This window comes from Tamandua tetradactyla, chromosome 4 (genome assembly GCF_023851605.1).
Source record: "Tamandua tetradactyla isolate mTamTet1 chromosome 4, mTamTet1.pri, whole genome shotgun sequence".
NCBI lineage: Eukaryota > Metazoa > Chordata > Mammalia > Pilosa > Myrmecophagidae > Tamandua > Tamandua tetradactyla.
In genome coordinates, this window is record NC_135330.1 from 35,958 (window position 1) to 59,544 (window position 23,587).

The window sequence follows — 23,587 nt, forward strand, 5'->3', positions numbered from 1 at the left end:
TCAGCGTACAGAGTTTATATGAGCATCAGGGACAGGAATTTTTGCCTTCATTACCACATGGGCTTTTAAAATAAGGAATACATAGATTTTAAACTTTTATTTATTGAAAAGTGGACAGTAATAGCATAGGAATATGAAACTGAAAAAGCTTTTGGAGGGTCTCATTTAAACAGTAATGGGTTGTCAAGGGAAATGAACAGACCTAAATTGTGAGATAATAGGGCCTTTTCTTCTAGCACCACCCACTGAAAGTAGGACCAGTTGGGCGGTGTCAAGTGCTTTTCACACAAGAAATGGGGCGTCTTCCGGGGACCTGCAGCCCTCCTCGGTCTTTCCTGCCTGGTGAATGGCCGACCACCGGCTCTGGCAGAACTGGAGGGTAGCCTTAGGGCCCTCCCTTCTCCATAGCCCTGTTAACATCTCCCATCAGTTCCTGTCCTCCCTACGCACAGAATATTTTTAAAAATTGAGCACTTCTCTCCTGCTTGAACTGCTGTCCTAGTTGAAGGTTTCTCTCCCACCCTAACGCCCTTGCCTTGTGCCTGCCATCCTCCAGACAGAAGTCAAAGGACCCAAAAATGTAAACGAGACACAGCCATTTCTCTGCTTGATTCTTTCAACAGCTTCAAAAAAACCCCAGACTCATGGGAGTCTCCGGGGCCCTGCCTGAGCTGACTCAGCACCTCCCAGCTCGCTCCCGTCTCCCTCCCTGGGGCTGGCGCCACCCGCAGCCTGGGTGCTCGTGCCATCCTGTCCTCCTGTGGCAGCCCCCGTCACTGCTCAGGCTGCAGATCCAGGCCACACCTGTCGCCCCCCCCCCTTTTCCTATCAAAAGCTGAGATAAACACCACCAAATAAGAATAAACAAAGGGTTAGGATTAGGGTTAGGGTTAGGGTTATCACCCGACGTCACTTGCATTCGGCAGAAGCCAAAGGCTGGCAGAGGGGCAGGAAGGCCTTTTGGAGAAAGAAAAAAGGGGGGACTTCGCGTTGGCCTGTGTGGAGGTGGAAAGCTGCCAACTGGAAGCAAGCACCCCATGGGATCCGTTAGTGGGCATATTTGACTTAGCAAGGGCAAAAAATTAGGGAAGCGACCATTATTGGTAATGTCCTGGCAGGAAGGGGTGATTATCATGGGGCTCATGGCTTAGCGCCCTGGACGGGTGGTGTCCCCAGCGGCCAGCTCCCTGGGCTCCTGCTCAGGTAGCCAGCCAGAGTTTCTTGGTTTAGCTTCTGCTGATAGTGAATCGGGGTCTCCTGGTCGTGGCCATGGCAGATGCTGCCTCTCACAGAACATCCTGTCAGCACTAATGACAATCTGTAATTATTTATGCCATTTATTGGTTGCTTTTTTTTGAATAATTTCCTTGCAAGATTGTAAACTCCAAGAAGGCAGTAAACGTGTGTGAGCCCTAAGCCCCTGGCTCCACACCTGCCTCACAGGACGCACGCCGTGCGCCTGCAGAGTGAGCAAACAGAGGCTTCCTTACGACTTTCTTCAACGTAACTGTCATGTTCCAAGGTCTGCAAATGAGAAACCGTTTTAGAGAGAGGCCAGTCGGTGAAGGGTCATGAGGCCAACGCCAGTCAGTCTGACTGTCAAACCAAGCTTTTTTCTTCCATTCTGTCATGCACACGTAACGCGGCGTTGTGTGTGTCTGTGTGTCCTTCGGTGCTGTGTGTTACCAGATTCAATAAGCCACACATCGTTTGGCATTTATTCAAAAGAAATGGAATTAACTAGAACTAAAATGTAAATTCAAACAAAATAAATTATAAAGGGCTGAGCCTAAGCCTTAGGCATTTACAAAATTGCTGGGGGGTCTGATTGTGTGGCATTTTCAATATGGAGATTTCAGAAATTCCCACAGTCTAATTTTCATAAATATGAGGGCTTTGGCCAGTTTGGTTTATTCACCAGCAAAATTTATTCCTTTTAAATCATTAGTAAAATTGTTTCCTAAGTTTAACAATACTAAAAAATTGATATATATATATAAGAAGTTTTGTAATCCTGGAAAGGAGTGTGGTGGTTCATCCGCCTTGTTTTTGCTTGTTCTAACTTGAAAAGATTCAAAACACAGTCAATTCCACTAGCAGTGAGCAGAAGAGCAGCTTTGACTGATTCTTGAGATAATTCAATTGTACTGTTAAATAAAGCCTTAAATGCACTCACACCTCTTCATTCAGGAGCAAACACCTTTGAAAGGATGGGGGATTCGAGTGTCAACTCATCTCTTGCAGGAAGATGAGTGTTAGAGCGCACTTCTGAGAGAAATGTACGCCCTTCCTTGCACTTAGGAGAATCCCTGCAGCTCTGGGGAGGGCTCATGCCGAGAGCAGCGCAAGGTACAGCGTCTGAGACTGCCCTGAGAGCTGGCTTCAGCTGCACAACAGGAGTGTGCAGCCACGGGGATGCCAGAGGGGACTGGGGCTGCAGCCAGGAAGACCTGGCCCAGAGACCCAGGCCTGCTCCGAGCTCCGCAGACCCCTTTCTGGGTGGCCTCTCGTCACCTCTGACCCACCCCAGCACACAGGCGACAGCAGGGGAGGCAGAGAGATCGTGCCCATCTTGCCGCGTGGCCTCAGGCTCCTGATTCGTGAAACAGGGATGGCTGGGCCCCTCACAGCCTGCTGGGGAACTCGGCCTCAAAGCATTTTCAGTTCCATGTCTGCTGTGATCCGCTCCCTCCTGGGGATTTCTCACATTTCCTGCATCTTCCCACTCGGGGCTGCAGGGCCTGGGGCTGGGGGCTGGCCTGGGGTCTGCCTGGGAGGCCACAGGCCTGGAACCCAGAGCTGGGGCAGGTCTTGGCCCCGGGGCTCCAGGCTAAGGCTGCGTCCCGTGAGTGCCCCAGCTGGAGAAGCAGCCGCTGAATTGCCCCCTTTACCGGGAAAAGGTGCAGAATCTGCACCCTGAACCCAGGATGGGTTTCTCAGGGCTGTGGATTGTGTGAGAAGCCCTCCTCCAGGAAGCAGCAACTGCCTCGGCTGCTCCAGGGGGAATTATTTGGGGTTAGAAGGCAGGGGGCCGGGGGAGCCCCAGGGGAAGGTTGGGGGGCCCCAGGGGAGGGGTGGGGGGCACCAGGGAAGGGCGGCTGTGCCAGGCATGTGGTCACAGCTCAGGCCGTGGTCACCCCTGTAAGGGGCAAGGGTGCCCCTCCTGAGCCTCCCCAGAGGCCGAGTTGTCAAAGTTGTGAATGTCTTGGGGTTAAAAGCGCTGCACTCCAGGCCCGAGAGACCTGTGATTTTCAGGCTACATTATTGTGAACATTTTTTTAAATTGAGACAGATACACTAGTAGGACCATCAAATGAGCTGCCCTCATATCTGTTGACAGAAGTGGGTGACCTTGTTCCTTCTCACACACGCTGTTGCCTCCCATGGCATCTTGAAGCGAGCCAGGCATTTAATATTACAGCTGTAAGTATCTCTGTGTGCGCATCTGTGTGCTTGTGCATGTGTGTGTGATGCTTATATATGTAAGAAATTGGGACTATTGCTTTCAATGTAACCATAACACCAGAATTCCCAGACACGGCAAATGAAAACACAGGGCACACTGCATGGAGCATACCTGTACAAAAGTTGTTGTTTATCTGAAGTTGAAATTTAGCTGGGGGCTCTGTGTTTCACCTGGCATGCTTATGAAATACCATATTCACATTAAAACTATTTAAGTATAATTCTGTAATATCAGCAAATATTCAGTCAATATTCTACATTCTAATCGTCTCCTTGTGGCCAAAGTATATTCTTGTTAATAGTTTCATTCAGGACTCAGAGGAGGCTACCCCATTGCCATTGGTCAGTATGACTCAAACCCTTTTTGAAGCTTACAGACCCACTATCCCTGCGTTTCCCCTCACAGCTGATTTGTCGATGATACTAGGAGTGGAACTGAACAGCTTTATTTTGAACTATTGTTTTCTAAATAAAGTATCTCTGCTTTTCAAAAAAAAAAAAGTCAGCTAGGAGGCGTGTCTGCTGCAATGAGTGACGTTTGACTTAATTGGCTGGTGCTTAAATGAGAAATTGCAATGTAGCACAGCTAAGCAGCTCCACATTCCTCATCTCAGTACTTGCAGCTCAGCCCAGGCCTTTGGAGATGGAGAAAGAAGTCACCCCAGGGAAAGTTGTTGGAACCCAGGGGCCTGGAGAGAAGACCAGCAGAGATCATCCTGTGCCTTCCACGTAAGAAAGAGCCTCAGTGGAAAGTTAGCTGCCTTTCCTCTTCTGCCTCCACTAGAAGCAGGAGGCACTTCTGCGGGTTTCTGACGGACTGGACTTGGCTGTTTTCATCTGGAGGTGTGTTAACACGCCTCAGTCACCTACATACATCTGTAGTTGGGTCTGGAGGCTTTACACTCCGATTTATTTGAGCTTTGATTTTTCTAAGACTTTTTCATAGGCAGTGTTTGCTCTGTTTTTCCAGCAGGAGGCACATGATCTCTGGTGTTTCTTTTTAGTTATGCTACTGCCTAAATGCACAACACCTAGAGGCATTAATTAATTAGAAGTTGTAAAATGATGATATTTTAATTCTTAATTCTATAACTCCTTCTCTATTATCAGGTGGACTACAGCTTTAAAAGAAAATAAGAATAGTACTACTATCAATAAATGATTGCTGAAAACAATTCAAAACTTTTTGCAGATTTTTTTGCCTTAGAAGATATCCCACTAGGAATGTACAAACAAATTCTTAGGTTTTAAAGTTACATAGAATACTTTTTTATTCAACATTCACCTTTGTTGTACCAACTGGAGTTGTAGTTCTTTTATTTATTTATTTATTTTAATTTTAAGGATAGCATTTTATAAATTTATGCTTTTTATTGTTACAGAAAATATTCTCATATTTCCATAGTCAAACCTATAAAAAAAGGTGTATTTAAAGAAGTCTAGCTTATATCCCTCTCTCCTCCGTTGTATTACCTCCTCTCTCCTCATCCTTTACAGGCAACTTTCAAAATATATAGCTTATTTTTTAAGTATTTAAACATATTTATATATACATATGTATATGTAAGATATATATATATATCTACATATTTCCTCCCATTATTAAACGCCTATTAGAGTGCTATTCACATATTTTCACTTTTGTTTTTCTTTTCTTTTTTTCTTAAAAATACATTCTGGAGAGAATCCTGTGGTAGAAAATAAAGATGTTTTTCCTGTAACAGCTCCGGCTTGGGCAATAGTTCCCTGGGGTGGACACAGCTGGCATTGTCTCCAGGCCTTTGCTACACAGATGGTCCACAGAGGCAGGCTTTGTCACGGGCAGTGCCACCATGGTGGCTGCGCTGGGAACCGGAGCTACTGACCTGGTCCGAGCTGTGACGCCACGGGATCAGGGACACCCAGGATTGCAGAGCGCATCCGAGGTTTTCAGTGAGGAGCAAGATGTCACAGTGTAAATAAGGATGGGGTGGAATAAAAACGTGGATTAGAAAACAAAAAGAGTAGTTCATGGAGCTCTGCATTTTAATTCTTCATAATAAATGCTGAATAATTCCTCAGCCTTTAGAAACAAACATCTACAATTGACTTGCAAATCATCTGCGAATTCAAGATTATATAACTTGAATTATATAACTTGACTCAAAAAAATAATGAGTCAATCATGGGGTTGAGAAAGCCTTCTTGACCAAAAGGGGTAAGAGAGAAATGAGATGAAATAAAATATCAGTGGCTGAGAGATTTCAAACAAAGTGAAGATGCTATCCTGGAGGTTATTCTCATGCATTACATAGATATCACGTTTTTAGTTTATGTTATAATGAAGAGGCTGGAGGGAAGGGCCTGAAAATGCAGAGTTGTGTTCCAGTACCCATGTTTCTTTAAGATGATTGAATAATGATATAGTTTCACAATGTGACTGTGTGATTGTGAAAACCTTGTGTCTGATGCTCCTTTTATCTACGGTATGGACAGATGAGGGAAAAAATATAGCTGAAAACAAATAAATAATAGGGGGATAAGGGATAAAATAAATTGGGTAGATGGAAATATAGTTGTCAATGAGAGGGAGGGGTAAGGGGTATGGGATGTATGAGTTTTTTCTTTTTTCTTTTTATTTCTTTTTTCCTTTTATTTCTTTTTCTGGAGTGATACAAATGTTCTAAAAATGGTCATGGTAATGAATACACAATTATGTGATGATATTGTAAGCCACTGATTTACACCATGCATGGACTGTATGTGTGCAAAGATGTGTCAACAAAAATATTTTTAAAAATAATACTGAATTAGGTATAATAATGAAATACATTTAAACATTTTAAATGTAATTTTTAGGTCCTGTGTTTTCAATAAAGTAGGAAAGAAGTACTTTAATCATAGATATTCGGAACAAAAGTTAACAAAATATTCCTAGAAGGCAAACTAACAATATTTATCCAGATGTTGAAAAACATTAATTACTAATATTAATTTATATATTAAAATGCATCTTTAGACTTCTGCTTCTAGCTCTGAAAGAAAAAGGCTTGTGTCCTACCAATTCACTTGCCTGTGAAAATTATAAAAACGGTACCCAGGATCTGTTTGAAGGCAACAGAGAGCAAAAGACACGCGGTGGAGACCCGCGGAGGAGGGTGCCCGAGTCATGATGGGCAGGGGGAGGGGCCCTGGAGGCGGGGCCCGAGTCATGGTGGGCGGGGGGGGGGGGGCCCTCAGAGGGCGGTGCCCGAGTCATGATGGGCAGGGGGAGGGACCGCGGGGGCGGTGCCCGAGTCATGATGGGCAGGGGGAGGGGCCCTCGAGGCGGGGCCAGAGTCATGGTGGGCGGGGGGGGGGCCCTCGGAGGGCGGTGCCCGAGTCATGGTGGGGGGAGGAGAGGCCCGCGGAGGGCGGGGCTAGAGTCATGACGGGATGGGGAGGGGCCGAGGACCACGAGGTGGGAGGGGGCGCCCTGAGTTGCAGGCCCTGGGCGGGAAACGGCCCGGCACCTCTGCTTGGGTGGAGCCCGAAGCGCTGTGCTTTGCGCTCAGACGGGACAAGCCGGGGCAGACGCGGCTGGTCACCGGAAGGTCCAAGCCTCGCTGCGGAGAAACGTCATCCCGCATATTTGCGGCATTTCACGCGCAGTGTGCAGCGCTCAGTCGAAATGCGCAGCATATCTGCAAATAGGTGGAAACAGAAAAACAGAGGGCTTGGAAGGGGGCCTGGGTTACCAGACATGGCCTTCTTAAAAACTGCATTTCCCACTGAATAATGTCGGAGCCGCTTCTTACCCTTATTACTAATTTGGATATGCTCTTTAGTGAACTGTCTTTTGAGATCTTAAAAACGATGTAAATTGAGTTGTTTTGCATTGTCTTATGGCTATACCGCAGCTTTCCCCACCCCACATGCATCTTGTCATGTAATCATATATCCACTTCCGGTCTCTGAGTCGACTTTTCACCCAATGTCCTCTCTTGATAAACTATACTTATGAATTTTAATGTTCTTTAACCTATTCATATTTTCTTTTATGGTGTAGTTTCCATCACAAGCAACACCACTCTTAGGAGAAAGAAATGCTAATTCCTTAGCCAGAACCTAAGGCCTAATCCCTATTTCTGACCTCACAACGAACTTCTGTGTGACCTTGGGGAGTCATATACTCGCTGCACATTCTGAGATCCCATCTTTATCCCCTGCCTCTGGTTTCACATAGTCCAATCCATTTGGATCTCAATATTGAACAATGTGCCTCCCGGAGAGCTCATATATGCCAGGCTACTACCCAAATCACAAACACACTCACAATTCCTCCCCTATGCTGATAGCATAAGGCATGCTCTCCTTATCCTACTGTGAAATCCCCACCATGCGTGGCTGCAGTCTGTCCAATGGTGGGCCCATTACTGGTTGTCTGGACCATCTGGTTTCCCACCTTTATTTTCTCCACCACCAAATCGAGCGTGGAGAGCAGGAGCTGCTGCCACCTGCAACGTGCTGAGAAACAGAACAAGTACAGCTGCCTCGAGCCCCTTCCAGTTAGGGTGCCATCCTGCTGTCGGTACCACTGTCTGGTGGCCCAAAGATGGGCCCTGCTGTCTTCTGATATTCTCGGAGCTCCACAGTTCTGCTGCTTAGCAACCTACAGAAATCCCTCTTCTTCTAGCCTACTGATGTCTCTGGCTTGAGATGTTACTGTGAGAACTTCACGTGCTGTCCTTAATTCTGTCCCTTGTGAGCATTCACAGATCTTGGTGGGGCTGGGAAATGAAGGTCAGATTCAACTCTGGTTTCGGATGCTGCATTGTGAATGAGAGCCTCACAGCATTTTCTTAGCTTCTGCTGTTGAGATCAGGGAAAATGAATTATTTCATGAGCCACAGAAAAGAAATCCATGCAAGCTGGAGAAAATAAGCAAGACAGGCATCCCCATAATAGAAATAGAAAATAACAAATTGGGGTCACTGTGGAGCTGCTTTGAGACAAGAGGGAAGAATCCCAGGACTAGTGGACTTAGCAGACAGGAAAGAACAGCTTTGGGCTCTCCAGGCAGAAGGAGCAGGTACACCACACCCAGAAGTTCACCTGTGTACCCTTCTGCTGCCTGAAGTTCCTTTGGTTTACTGTAGGACAGACACAATGGACCTAATTCATCTACAAGAATTGTACAGAACTCGAGATGAAAAGAATCTCATGGGACAGAATATAGGTGCATTAATGTATTCCCACTTATGAACAAAGCAGGATTAGAACGGAGGGAAAACCTCTATACCTCACTGCACAGCTTATCTTGCAGCTTTTTAGGGCTAGAGGTAGGGAGAGATCCTTTATTAGGAAAAATTTCAGCTATAAGAGGGTACTTGACTAAAATGGCTAAGCCAATTACCCCCCACCTGGTGAGAAAAGGGGAAGATGAGCAGCATTCGAGGGAGTTAATAAAAGAGCAGGCTTTGAACAGAGAAATTCTTGAAATATACTGTCTGGCTATCTCTGGACTAACACTTCCTTCCCTTCCCTTCCCTTTCCTTCCTTCCTCGCTGAGATGTAACCTACTGATTTCATGTTATGAGAGATGAAGATTTCGCTCTCTCCACCTCCCTTCTCCCCCCTTCCAAGCGCATTCCATCTGTACAGTTATACTTCTGGTTCCTTTATAACTTTAAATAATGCGCACACACCCTTCAACTTCACGCACAACGATCACAGGTGCTGTCTCTTACTCTCTACCTCATAACGCTGAAGATTTATTAGCAAGCCTCCTCCTTCCTCTCGATAACTAGTCTCTTTATTTGGACATTTTCAAAGTTGATAATGGTATCTTCCATTCTGCTACGATAATGAAGATTTTAGTGACTTTTTTGGTATATATTGAAAATTTTAAAAAGAAACTTTTGAAAAGTTTTGAAAAATTAAAAAGAAGCTTTTGAAAAATTTTAAAAAGAGTGAAGAAATATAAATCTCTGCCGAATTGTGTGCATAAAATTTGTTAAACCTGCAAGTGGTAGTTTTCTTATATTTGCTGTCAATTTTTGCATAAGACTTAGGTTTGACTTCAGATTTGTCATTCCTTTGAGGTTTATTTGAATACTATTCCTATTGTGGAAATGTGATGTGCAAACTTAAAGACATTAGGATATTAAAGTTGAAGGTGGTCTCCCTAATTGTCCAATGCCCTTATTTTATAGAAGAGGAACTTTATCTCCTACGGCTTGTTAGTTGCAGAACCTGGACCAAACCTCAGAAAACCTGATTCTGACATTATACTTGTAATGCCTTGTTTTGATACCATGTGTTGAAACAAAATAATAAATTATGCCATTGACTCTGATTAAATTTTGCTGTCTTCTCTAAATTCTGAAAATCCTTGATATTTTATAGCCAAACTAATTTAGAATCCAAACTTTCATGTCCATCTCAAATGTAATTTCTTTTTGGATTTTGAGTCTCATGAGTGTATTTGCTTCCTGCGAGAAACTCAAAGAAATTAAGCTTTCTGGGCCATTTTTTGAAGTTACGCCATTTGGTAAACGCTATAATTGTACAATCTTGGTTTAAAAAGTTTCTATTGACTCAGTCATTTTACTCATTTTTCTAAAAGCCACATTTAAAAAAATACAGATGATCTGTTTTTGTTTCCCAAATGCTAAAACAAATACCATAAAATGGGTTGGCATAACAATTGGAATGTATTGACTCAAGTTTCTGGTCTAGAAGGCTTGCTTCGCCCCAGGGTCCAAGTCTTCCAGCTGGCCATCAGTCCTGGGGCTGCCTGGCTTTTCCATCACATGCCAATGCACATGGCAGCAACTTCTTTCTCTTCCGGGCTCCACTGACTTCCAGCTTTGGGCTGCTCCTGGTGACTTCTCTCTCCATCTGACTTCCACTTGCTATAAAGGACTCCAATATCTAGATTAAAGCCCAACCTGATTCAGTTGGGTCACACAACTTAACTGAAGCCTTAAGAGATTTTATTTACAATGGGCCCACACCCACCTGGAGGAGGATCAACTCCAAGAAGAGGTCCGAATTGGTACAGTTCAATCCACAACAATGTCAAGGAATAAAACTACTGTAATTGATATCTGATCTTAAATGAACTTATCAGATAAGGTGCATTTGTTTCTAAAATTCTAAACATTTTTAATTATCAGAATCAGTTTCTGAGCAAAGATTTATCTACTTAGTCATATAAATTAATTCAATCTGAATTGCATTTTATCACTTTTCTTTGTAGTCTTTAAAGACCATTATTCTTTGTTTTGAGAGGTTCAGCTAGCATAACTAAATTTTTATTTTCCCTTTTGGGGTCATCATTTTGCCAAATTTTATTTCTCTGAAGATATTAAATCTTGAACAACAATTTCCTGATAAGAAACATCTGAAAAAAGGGTTAGGTTTACAGAACAGTACCTTTTACTTATTCTTTATTCTTTTCCAAAATAATCCTTTTTCTCCTGTTAGAATTAGCCACAAATCAAAATACATATTAGCTGGCCCTTTCTTATTAGAAGGAAGTAGCAGTGATGCTTAACTTCTACTGGGCAAATTCCTTAATTTTTTTTTTGCACATTCTTCACATTTGATACCATTCAAAACAATGACATATTTCTTAGAGTGCATATTTGATCATTATAGCAGTATGCAATTTCATTGTCAGGTATTCATTCCAAACATGGTAAGTTCATTTTAAGGTTAAGGAAATGCAATATGTAAAAAGGCCAGCTTTAACAAAATGATAAATATAGAAGTAATTTAAGTACCTGTTGTTTGTATAATTACAAAAATAATATACTTGGGGAAAAAATTCTAACAGGAAAAAAATAGGAGGAGACAGTGGAGATATGGAGTATAGAGCAATGCTATTCAAAGTGCTTCTCAAACATGCATTAGAATCACCTGGAGCTCTTCTCCCTTTCTCTTTTGTTCCCTTGGTGACAACAGTACGGCCAGCAACTGAGGAGGCAATAAGGCTGAGGGGGCAGAGGCAGGATTAGGTGCCAAATTGGTGCTTGGCATATAGTTAGATTGAGTATAGTGAGAGCTGGGTACAAATATTGAAAGGGGGAAGTCTAGAAAGAACCTGGGGATGCTGGATTAAAACTGGTAATATTGGTGTAGACTTGTGGTTTTTTAAGCTACATATATAGGAAGACACTAAATATAGATGTTTTTAGATAGATGGATGTCTACATATCTAAATATACACCATTGGTCTGTCAACTGACTGCAAAATGACACCTTAGTGGCAATGAGCCAGAGCACACCCAGATCTCTTCTCGATACTCTCCTCCCTAAAAGGAATCAGGGTCCTTGGAGAAATGGCCTATTTAAGAACTAGGACAGGGGAACTAAAGGATAAGCCTGAAACATTGTTTTATGCTAAAGTGTTCAAAATATTTTGAATTGCAAGGTCTCAGAAGTAGAGAACTTTCTAGTGGTCAAGCTGTACACAGAATGCCCTGCTAAGGAGAGGAAGGTGGCTGGGAGAGGTGGATTGTGAGGCTGGAGTGCTGGTAGGCAGATGTTGTGATCACTGAGGACAACAGCTGGAGGTGGAATGGAAAGGACGGCTATCAAAGGTATTGAGGAACTAGGGGAGTGAATTGGAGATGCAGAAGCTTCCATCTAAAAGAGGAAATGGAGATATGATCGACAGCCTAGGCTTTCGTGCAACAGGTTGGTTGGGGGAGGGCAGAGGGTTGGTTGTCTGGGAGCAGCCATGAGGAACAACGAGTATGCTAACCCCTTTTCCTTACTGCTCTAGATTGCTAGCTGCTGGAATGCAACACACCAGAGACGGACTGGCTTTCAATAAAAGGGGATTTATTTCGTTAGTTCTTCAGAGGAAAGGCAGCTAACTTTCAACTGAGGTTCTTTCTTACATGGGAAGGCACAGGGTGATCTCTGCTGTCCTTCTCTCCAGGCCTCTGGTTTCCAACAACTTTCCCCTGGGTGATTCCTTTCTGCATCTACAAAGGGCTGGGCTGAGCTGCGAGTGCTGAGATGAGGTATGCTGAGCTGTTCGGGCTGTGCTAGGTTGTGCTCTCTCATTAAACACCAGCCAATTAAATTAAACATTACATCATTCATTGCAGCAGGCACGCCTCCTAGCTGACTGCAGATGTAATGAGCAACAGATGAGGGTCACACGCTATTGGCTCATGTCCACAACAATACACTAGGCACCTTCACCTGGCCAAGTTGACAACTGAATCTAACTACCACACTTACCCTGGGAGAGAAAGAGTTAACATCAGTGCTACATGGCCTAGAGTCTCCAGGGCTGTGCATGATTTTGAGGCTATGGATTACCATTGTTTAGGAAGAAAATTTGACTGGAGATTAACTAAATTTGTGCTTTGCAGAAAATTGAGTATTAATGTTTTAGATAACATTTTTATATATCACAATGGCCTTAGAATTTTTTTTTTTAAGAATCCACTATACAGGGAGCACATAACTTGTCTCTTTACTGTCTTCTTGTTGTTCAAGGTAGTCCATTCGAGGTAGATGACCACATCTATGACTCTCCAGAATTTCACTCCTCCCAGTTAAGTATCATAGTTTTCTGAATGGCCAATAGGCCATTCTAAATTCATGATGCCATGAATTCATGATGCCAAAGCAACTTATCATATCAACCTTTAACCAACAACTAAAATGGTCTAGGGTGAATCCCAGTTACATGGACACCAATTCTTAAACTAAATCAAGAAAATAAGATCTACTTCTCCTGAGAATTTGAACTGCAAGACACAGGCATAGTCAAATGGTGTATCTGATGGAACAGAAAGGTCATGTTGTAGAGAAAATGGCTCAGGCAACTTGTGTTAGGCAATGTGCATAAGGAAGCCAGGGGTATGGGAGAGAGGGAGAGAGAAAGGAAACTAGGAGAGGCAAGAGATGGGAACAGGGAGGGAGGGACAGACACAGAGATGATGGAAAGTTGCAGACAGGAGAATGACCACAGAACTCCCGAGACACAGAACATACTTGGCTCCTACCTGGTCAGGTCTAGTCCTTGTGATCTCTGCTGGCCTGTTTCTTAACCTTGGATTATCAGCGAGACTGCTCTACAATAGGTTGTATCTTTATAATACTACCTTTCATATACATTAAATAGTTTTCTTTCTACATCTTTAAACAGCTCCACCTTATTCCAAAGAAACATATTCACATATATTCAAAGTTTGACAAAAAAAAAAAGTTTATTCACATGTATTTTTTAAAGGCATTAATAAAAAGTTTAACATACTAAGAAATTTACAATATACAAATATGCTCAATTCCAGTAATGACGCATTGTTTTTAAGCACTTTATGTGACCTTCAGTTACTTTTAATCACCTACATTTCCATTGTTCAAAGATTCAAACTGATTATTTCCTTAAAACACTTTGTTAGTTCTTTAAGCATGGAACATATGCAACATCTGAAAAAATGCACAGGATTGTGCCATCCAACCAGGAGATGATGAAACTTTTGTTTGCATTGACCAGGATACAGCAAAATGCCATTCTCCTTGGGAGCGAGTTGTACCTGAATTTCAAACAAAAAAGTCTAGATGCAATTATGAAATGTAAAAAACCTATTTTCTTATAAAATCATAAGCAGAATAGAGAAAATGAAAAACAATACACTCATCGTGGTAAATAAAACTGGAATTAAAATATGCTAGTATAAAGATTTAATGCAATAGTAATTACAATCTTTATGAGATAGTTCATTAGGCAAACTAGTTGTAAATTTCATTTGGAAGAGTAAATAAGTAAAATCTATTCGACTAGAATATAAAACATATTACCATACAACCAGGTAAGTCCTGAAATGCTGAGGGCCCAGCCTCTTCAGAACATCAGCTAGTTCCATCCCCCTATACCATATTATTGATAGCCCCTTCCAACATGAAGTCACAATAGGCACAGGCCAAATACCCCTAAAGAGTAGGAGGAAGATCAAAGGTGATGGTGGAGTTATACAGAGAAGGTAGGGTTTAACAAATGAGTGTGAGTGCTGAATCATTATATTGATATTTCTTTCAGTCTCCAATACCTTAGAGCAGCCAGAAGTAAAAACTTAAAATTGTACTAAACTCTGATATCTGTTCTACAACTAATTGTTGCAATGTACTCTGAAATTTATTGCTTTTTTATATATATGTTATTCTCCATAAAAAAGAAAGAAAAAGGGAAGGAATATATTACCATACAGCAATTATCAAAATTGTGTTAAAAACACACAATAGTGATTACAATAGTAAAAAATTCTAATTACAATAAAACTATATTTAATTTTAAAAATTCCTTTATTATTAAATTATTAAAAATTTAATATTTTTTCAATTCCTGGAACTAAAATATTTTTAAACACTTAAAATTAAATGTTTAATTAAATTTAAACATTAAATGTTTAGGAATGAAAATATCTATTAACTTCTAGAGGTGAGGAGAAAATAAAACCTCAAATTTAAAAATATCTAGAAAATGATAAAAACCCTATGTAATAGAACCTATGAAATATAGCCAAAGCACTGCTCAGAGGAAAATTTATGGTCCTAAAGTATTAATTTTAATAAATAATAGGCAATAAGAAATTAAAATAAATAATTAAAAAAGATACTTATGGGCGGGCCGCGGTGGCTCAGCGGGCAAAGTGCTTGCCTGCTATGCCGGAGGACCTCGGTTCGATTCCCGGCCCCAGCCCATGTAACAAAAACGGAGAAACAAAATACAATAAAACAAGAAAATGTTTAAAAAAAAGATGTTTCCCTTTCTTCCTCCTTTCCTTCCTTCTATCCTTCCTTCCTTCTCTCTGTCTTTCCTTTAAAAAAAAAAAAAAAAAAAAAAAAAAAAAAAAAAAGATACTTATAAGGGAAGCAGAAAGATGGGACTAACCCCTGGTATATAATTGGGGTCCACTGAACCTATTGTCAGTTTCTGAGTTTTTTTTAACGAGTAGTTCTAACTATGGTAAGAATCGGTAACCTATTCTTTCTTAGAGATCTTCCAAAGAGCAAAGAGAAAATTTACTGATCAAAAATCAAATAAAATTCTTATTTGGCAATTACCATGTGACTCTACTGGCCCATATTACAATCTAAGATTTAATACAGAATCTTAGTGATTTTATTATCCTTTATCTTGAAACATTTGGTGACTACCTCCAGGATGGTCCCCAGTGATTCTTGCCTCCTGGATTTACACGTTCATGTAATTCCTTCTTATTGACTGTGGACTGAATTTAAGGTTGCTTCTTAAAAAAGAGAAAAAGTTAGAAGTGATGGTATGTGGTTCAGAGACTAAGTTAGTGTTTCATTGCTCTCTCATTCTTGGGTAATTTGTTATGTGACAATAGATAACTAATAATACTCATCACTTATTCCCAACCATCTTTTTCTTTAAAAAGACTGTAAGAATTAGAAAATGGAAGAATGGAAAATTCAGATAGTAAAAGAGAGAAAAAAAGCACTGTATGAATTACCTATAAAATAAAATTTAAAGGACTAATGATAGATATATCTTACCAGATTTATGTTAATTAGATATTATTTATTTTATTGGCAATAAATGTACATGACACAAAAATTAAAAAATACAAGAGTAAATTGTGAAAAGTCCTCCTTCCACCCCGTGTTTTCTAATCCTCCTTTAGAGGTAATTTACCTTGAGGTCATTCCTAAAATGATAATCTTATCTCATATAACCACACACACATAAACATATTTACACAAATGACAGTAGCATAGTTAACGCAGTTCTGCACCTTACTTTTTTTATTTAAACATATATCTTAATCAGATGTATAAATATATAACAAAGCAACAATTATTTAAAATCATGTTTAAAACAATAAAAATAAACTGAATGTTTCAAAAAAATAGATTCAAATTATTTTAGAACTTTTACTGTCTAAAAAAGAGTAACAATAGAGATAGGATTAATTATTAAATAAACTGTAATATGAGTGTGAAGAATGAGGGCATTATTAACTAGTTTACTCTTTTGGGGGAACAATATGCAATCATATGATGACCTATAGAAGTATTTAAATCTAGGACCCAGTATATGAAATGAATCATCAGTACACAAAAATAATTCTATGAAATGTTAAGCACAAAGAGCCCAGATAGGTTATTGTATAAAAATATATGTTGATAACTGCAAATCTGAACTCTAAATCTCATGTACTTGAGGGGTATGGAGTGCAATATCATTATTTAGTACATTTTGTTTAAAGCTCCACAACAGATTATCTCTCAGAAAACATGAAACAACTGAAAATTAATTGTTCCAAGATGGGCAAGGTGATACAATGAATGATGCCATCGGGCCAAGTATGTTTGTTCACATCAACGAGGATTTTAAATATGGGGAAGAGATGGTGGTAGACTTGCTCTCCTGCCATAAACTATAAAACTGGGCAGAATATTTGAGGCAAATATTTTCAGGCACTAGACACCACACAGAACACGAGTGAGATCCTTGAGAAAGGAAAACACATCCAGTGAGCTTTGCATTCAGCCCCTTCTGGCTGGATGTGCGTGCCAAACTGCACCGTGGGAGGTGGAGGCCATGCTGGAGTATTGGTCTTTCTGACTAGAGGACAACAGAATTGGGGCCATGGAATAAGGCAGCTGGAATTTGAGGGAGCAGGGTCTGGAGAGGAAAAATTAGAGAGGAGGAGCTCCAGAAATTGGAGGAAGAGCTCCTCTTAGTCCTTGCCCAAATCCCAACTCAGGAATGTTCAAGACAACACTTGATGGGGGCCTGGCACAAACAGCTGCCCAGGGCCTGAGAGCTGGAGAGTTCATTGGTTGTACAGATTTCCACCACTAACTATGGGGCCCAACACAAATAGTTTCACCTCTGTGAGTCTCCCTTCTCATCTGTAAAATGTGAATAACAGTACCGAACTTGATGAGTATAATAAAGATGAAATGAAATAAACTATGCTTAGCATATAGTAATTACTCAAAGTTTGGCTATTATTACTAATAAAGAACAGACAAATTGCACGTGGCAGTTTCTAAATTTCCTTTACAATACAAACCCAAATCTACTAAAACATACCTAAGATTCCATTAGAACTAAAAGCTATAAAATAAGTGTTATGTTTTTAAACGGTAGCCGACTGAAAAATCAGAGGAACCAAGTCCGAGTTTAAAAAAAGTTTATGGTCCAGGTGCTCAGGGTGCGGCTGGGGAAGTCACGCCCCCCTGGGGGCGGTGGGGCTAGATATAGGCTAGCTAGTGGGGGTGCCGACGATGCCTACAGGGCCTCCTGTGGTAGGCCCCCGGCCCGTGTGCAGTGGGCATAGCTACGGGCCGTGTGCAGTGGCCATACCTACGGGCCTTGGCCAGGGGCATAACTATGGGCCATGTGCAGTGGGCATAGGTATGGGCCGTGTGCAGTGAGGGTCCTTTGTTTGTCAGGCCAGGTCCGGGTTGGCTGAGTTTGAATAGCTGTATGCCCAGATGTGCACTAGTTTTAGTTCAGGTGGGCCAGGCCTTACAATAAGATTTTACTTTCTTAACTAGAAATCCTTATTTAAACACAAAGGCTCATTAGCGCTCAGGTTCCTGATTCACACTTGTCATATATCGGAAAACCAAGAACTGACATATTTTCTTTGAAGTGGAATATAACTCAAATGTTAATTACATGCCAATTTTAAATGTTAAAGGTCAATATGTCTATCATGATAACTAGTAATGAAAGAATCAAAACTGCAAACCTCAGAAACTAATCTCTTCAAAACCTTCTCCAACTATAATACTTGATATCTTTAAATATGTTACATATATTATCTCAGGACAATAGCTGAACTCAAAAGTATAAATTAAAAAACAATGCTGTGCAAAGGAATGCATACTGTGTAATTCTATTATATGAAGTTCTAAAGCAAAAACTAGTCTTCTCTCCTGGGAATCAGAATAATGGTTGCTGGGGAGGGGGTAGGGCGGCAAATGGCTAGAAACGGGCACAAAGGGATTGAGGGAAATGTCTTCTATCTTGACGGAGGGGTAAGGAACAAAGGTACTCCCTTTGTCAAAATGGATCAAATTCGTCACTTTAAAACTGCGCATTATACCCTCAAAAAAAGTATGAAAAAAAAGAGTGTTATGTACAAATGTTCTTGAATACTTTTGAAAGGACACAATTCATACATACAAATGACCTATTGTCAAGTACTTAGTGAGATAACTGAATAGTGATGTCTTCTGATTGCTGTATTTAAAATATGGGTTTGTGCAAAAAAGCAGGAATTACACATTCAACTTTAAGACTCTGATTTCTGAATTAAATTGTTTTTCTATTCCCCAAAGAGCTTCAAACCAAACATGACTTAAGATTATAAAAATTCAAGAACATTAACCTTGTAGCTTATTTTTGTTAATAACAACCATAAAGAAAAGCTAAACTTACAATATGGCTGAGATAAAGTAATCTCTGGCTGATCTTAATGAAGGCTCTCTTCAAACATGTCAGTTTCTATTTGTCTCTGTAACTTCTGAACGTAGCTACTACCATAGTTGTATGACAGACTAATTTTCCACCTGGGATTCCTCACAATCATAAGGATAATCATTACAGTGAAAACCAGAAAAGGAGCTCTGTTCTGATTTTCTGCTAGGGTTAGTTTAGGCATCTAGTGTGGCAGCTTTGCTGTTTTCTAGCTGTATCATTATTCAGGTCTAAATTAAGGTAAACAGTCCCTAAAAAGAACTACAGGCCAAATACCACTATAATTAATTCATCTTTAAACCATTCACCTAAGGCAGAATTTATTATAAAGAAAGTCTTTAAAAGTAGGAAGAAATACTGATGCCTAACACTCCAAGATGAGTGAAAGATTGATAGAAAAATCTGAAATCTTTCTTCCATTCACCATTTTCTTTCTCCTTTGACATTTCTTCATCCTTCCTCCAGTCTGTAAACTCACCCTTGGATTTCTATTAAAAAACTGTGACAGATACCATGGAAATGATGAAGAACAAGATATAGTACCTGTCCTCTAATGAGTCAGATAGACATATGCACATAATAAAAATAGTATGTGAAAAGCTATGTGATGGAATTAGAGAACATATTCATCCCCGTGCTTAATTTATCTAATCACTCTTTTAGACTTGGTTGAATAAGTCAACTAAAGAACCTCAATTGAATATAGACCAACCAAAGAATGAAAAATGATTTTAACCAAAAGATGAAACACAGATAATTATATCTTAAATGTGATTATATAATTAAGAAAGAAAAAAAAAAAGCACCTCGACCTCCAGCAATGCATATCCCATTTTGAATAGGGAAAAGAAAATGTAATTTTCAAAAATATGCTTTTCAAGGCAACATGGAAACACCTACAAAGGATTATAATAATGTCTATTATCTCTTATCAAATATTTACATCACAGAAACTTATCCTAAGGCTATGAGAGAATGAATAGAATTACTCATATATATGAAAATATCTACTATAACATTATCCAGAATAACAAAAACTACTGAACTAAAGGAACAGTGGCATACCATAATGGCAAACAATCTGACAGAAAAACATGTAAAATGAAAAATGTGATATTAGTTGGGGATACATACTCACACACATAAAATGCTATGATGGTATCCATATCAAACCATGCATGAAACCAAATATATATGAGCCAAAAATGTAAAATAATATGCCAAAGTAGGAGTAACAGAGACATGGCTAGTTTTTTTAATTAGCTAAAAATAATAGACATTTTTATTATGCATTTTTCAAACATACAGAAAATAGAAAAAAACAGTACAATGAACATTCATGTACATACCGTATATACCATGTAGATTCAATTAACACTTTGCCATATATGCTTCATGGGCACAAACACACACCTACATCTTGCCAAACCATTTTAAACTACATTGGAGACATTATAACATTTCACTCCTAAATATTTCAGCATGCAAAATGCATTAAAAAAAGGCATTTACCTATAAACTGTAATACTCACCACAACACATACAATTAGCAATAATTATTTAATCTCATTTAAAATACAGTCCATATTCAAATTTGCTCAAGGTCCCCAGTCTTTTATAGATGGTTTATCAAACCTGGGTCGAATACAGAATGCCATATTCCATTTATCTATTATGTCGTTTAAGTCTCTTTTAATCTAGAATAGTTACCTACTCCACCACCTTTTTTCTTTCACGACACTGATTTTTTGAAGAAATGAGACCAGTTATTTTCTGCAACAACTCCATATTCTGGTTTATCTCATTTTCTCTTTTGTGACGTCATTTAACTAATTCCTCTCTCTCCTGTGTCCCCAATAAATAGGAAATTAGATCTAAATGCTTGATTGAATTCTAGTTAATCTTTTTTGATCACAGCACTTTTAATGCACTGTACTTCATATTGCATCACAAATCAGAAAGCACATCTAGTTGTCTAACTAAAATGTGATGTAAAACTTCATCACTGATTCTAGGAATATCTTAAAGATATGTTTTCTGTCTTCTCCACAGAACGTAAGTATAAGGTGAGATGATATTTTGGCACTACGAGAAAACTATAATGGGGATGAGGATCAACTTTTCATCTAACAGTTTTGACACCAAAATGTTTTTAATATTGTTATTATATTAACATTTCAATTTTAAACATTTGTTTTCTGCAAACCACAAAACAGGCACAAACGTGAGAATCATTTGCACAGTGATGCAGACTTACTCCTAATTGAAATGCGAGCATCTTCCTTCTTTTTTATTTTGTTTGAAACCCTGTAAAGGAAAAAAGTAAAGAAATGTAAAAGAGCAACAAACATGCTTTATACAAATATTAACAAGTGTTCTGTTCTACAAAATGCATTTTACTAAACAAAATACCATCAGAAAATAAGTTTACAGCCCTCCAACGTGCTTTAAAACTGATTCCAAAGTTAAAAAATCAAGCCACAATTAAGAAATGTTTCTACTTTTACTAGTCCAGTGACGCTCTTGAGCCTACTTATACCCAATTACCATCACATAAAATATATAATGACCTAATATTACTTACATCATACTCACTTATTAAATGAAAAACAATTAAAGTCTAAAATTCATTACATAAAAGCAGTGAAGAATTAAAAAAAAAACAACACTCAAATCTGTGTTGCTTTTCCTGGCTACACCTGGTCTCAAATGGCCAATATCTCTCATCTGGCCTCCCCCAACCCCCCTGTTGGATAAATTCTGAAATTTATTTATATTTTATCTTTCCTTTAATTAGAGCAGTGACTTTCCACTTCACTACTCATTTACACCCAACAGGCTGTAAAATGTGTTGAAAATGATTTATTACTAACGAGTACCAAAGTTACAGACTATTTTACATTATTCTGATAACATTACTCTTGATTTTCTACATTTCGATGTGATTTCTTGAAAGAGAAAAAGTTAGAGGTAAGAGCTGGCCCCACAGATGTGGCCTCTATCTCTAAGCCAACTTGGGCAGCTGAACTCACTACCCTTACTACATCACATACACATTACATGGGACAGAACTCCCAGGGTGAGCTGGGACCTGGCATCAAGGGATCAAGAAAGCCTTCTTAACCAAAAGCGGGAAGAGAGAAATGAGACAAAATAAAGTTTCAGTGCCTGAGAGATTTCAAACAGAGTCAAGAGGTTGTCCTGGAGGTTATTCTTATGCATTACATAGATATCCCTTTTTAGTTTATGGTGTACTGGAGTGGCTGGAAGGAAGTACCTGAAACTGTAGAGCTGTGTTGCAATAGCCTTGATTCTTGAAGATAATTATATAGAGTTATAACCTTTACAATGTGACTGTGGGATTATGAAAACTTTGTGTCTGTTGCTCCTTTTATCTAGGGTATGGATGGATGAGTAAAAGAAAATGGACAAAAATTAAGTAAATAATAGGGAGCACAAAGGATAAAATGGGTAGATAGAAATACTAGTGGTGAATGAGAGGAAGGGATGAAGGAAACAGCACGTATGAGCTATTTTTTCTTTTTTCTTTTTATTTCTTTTTCTGGAGTGATGCACATGTTCTAAAAAATGATCACAGTGATGAATACACAACTATGTGATGAAACTATGAGCCACTGATTGTATACCATGAATGGAATGTTTATATGTGAAGATTTATCAATAAAAATCTTAAAAAAAGAGCTGGCCCCAAAGCCTATCAGGCTGCTCTTGGAAGTAGGCTGACACTAGGGCAGAAGGTTGTTAACCACCTAACCTTTCCTGAACAATGATTAAGAATTGCTGGCCTAGGGCAATGGTATCCAAAAAACACTTAAAACTACTGGACAACTTGGCAATGAACAACAGCTTGTTCTTTTTTGTTCTCTCAGATAAATAAATTTATTAGTGGCTTAAAATGACAACAAACAATTTCTGTATTTCTCTTTTCTAGTCATTCAATTTCTTTTTCTTTTGCATGGGAATCGAACCCATGTCTCCAGCATGGCAGGGGAGAACTCTGCTGCTGAGATACCGTGGCTCACCCTAGTCATTCAATTTAACAAACATTTTTTTAACAGAAACCACTCAAAATGTGGAGACAAGATAAAATCTTAACTTTAAAATGTATCTCAATCTCCAATAAAGAAATAAAATTTGACCAATTAAAAAATGTATATATATCAATAATAAATAAGTAAACCATCAATTACAGTACAATCATATACAATCTATAAGTGAAATATATACATGCTGCCTAGGAAACAAAGAGGAGCAGCAACTAACTTAGAATCGTGTATTTGGCAGTGGGCAGAGCAGGTAGGAAAATCTTTATATGCAGAATGTCCCTTTAGCGAATATTAATCATTTGGGAAGCAAGGAGGTAGAGTGGGTAAAGGGTATTTCAGGGAGGGGGAAAACCATGAATAAAGGCCTGGAGGAATGAGAATGCATAGCAGGAGCTGAAAATAGTTTAATTTGGCCAGAGCATGCTGTATACAAGTAAGCAAGGTAGAAGGTGAAGCTGGAAAGGTAAATAAGAATCCAATTTAAAAGATCCTGCAATGTAATGTTTAGGACTTTAGATTTTATCTTAAGAAGATGGGGAGCCAGTAAGGATGAAGAAGATCTAAAAAAAATTACTATTCTATTAAGTAATAACACATGATTATT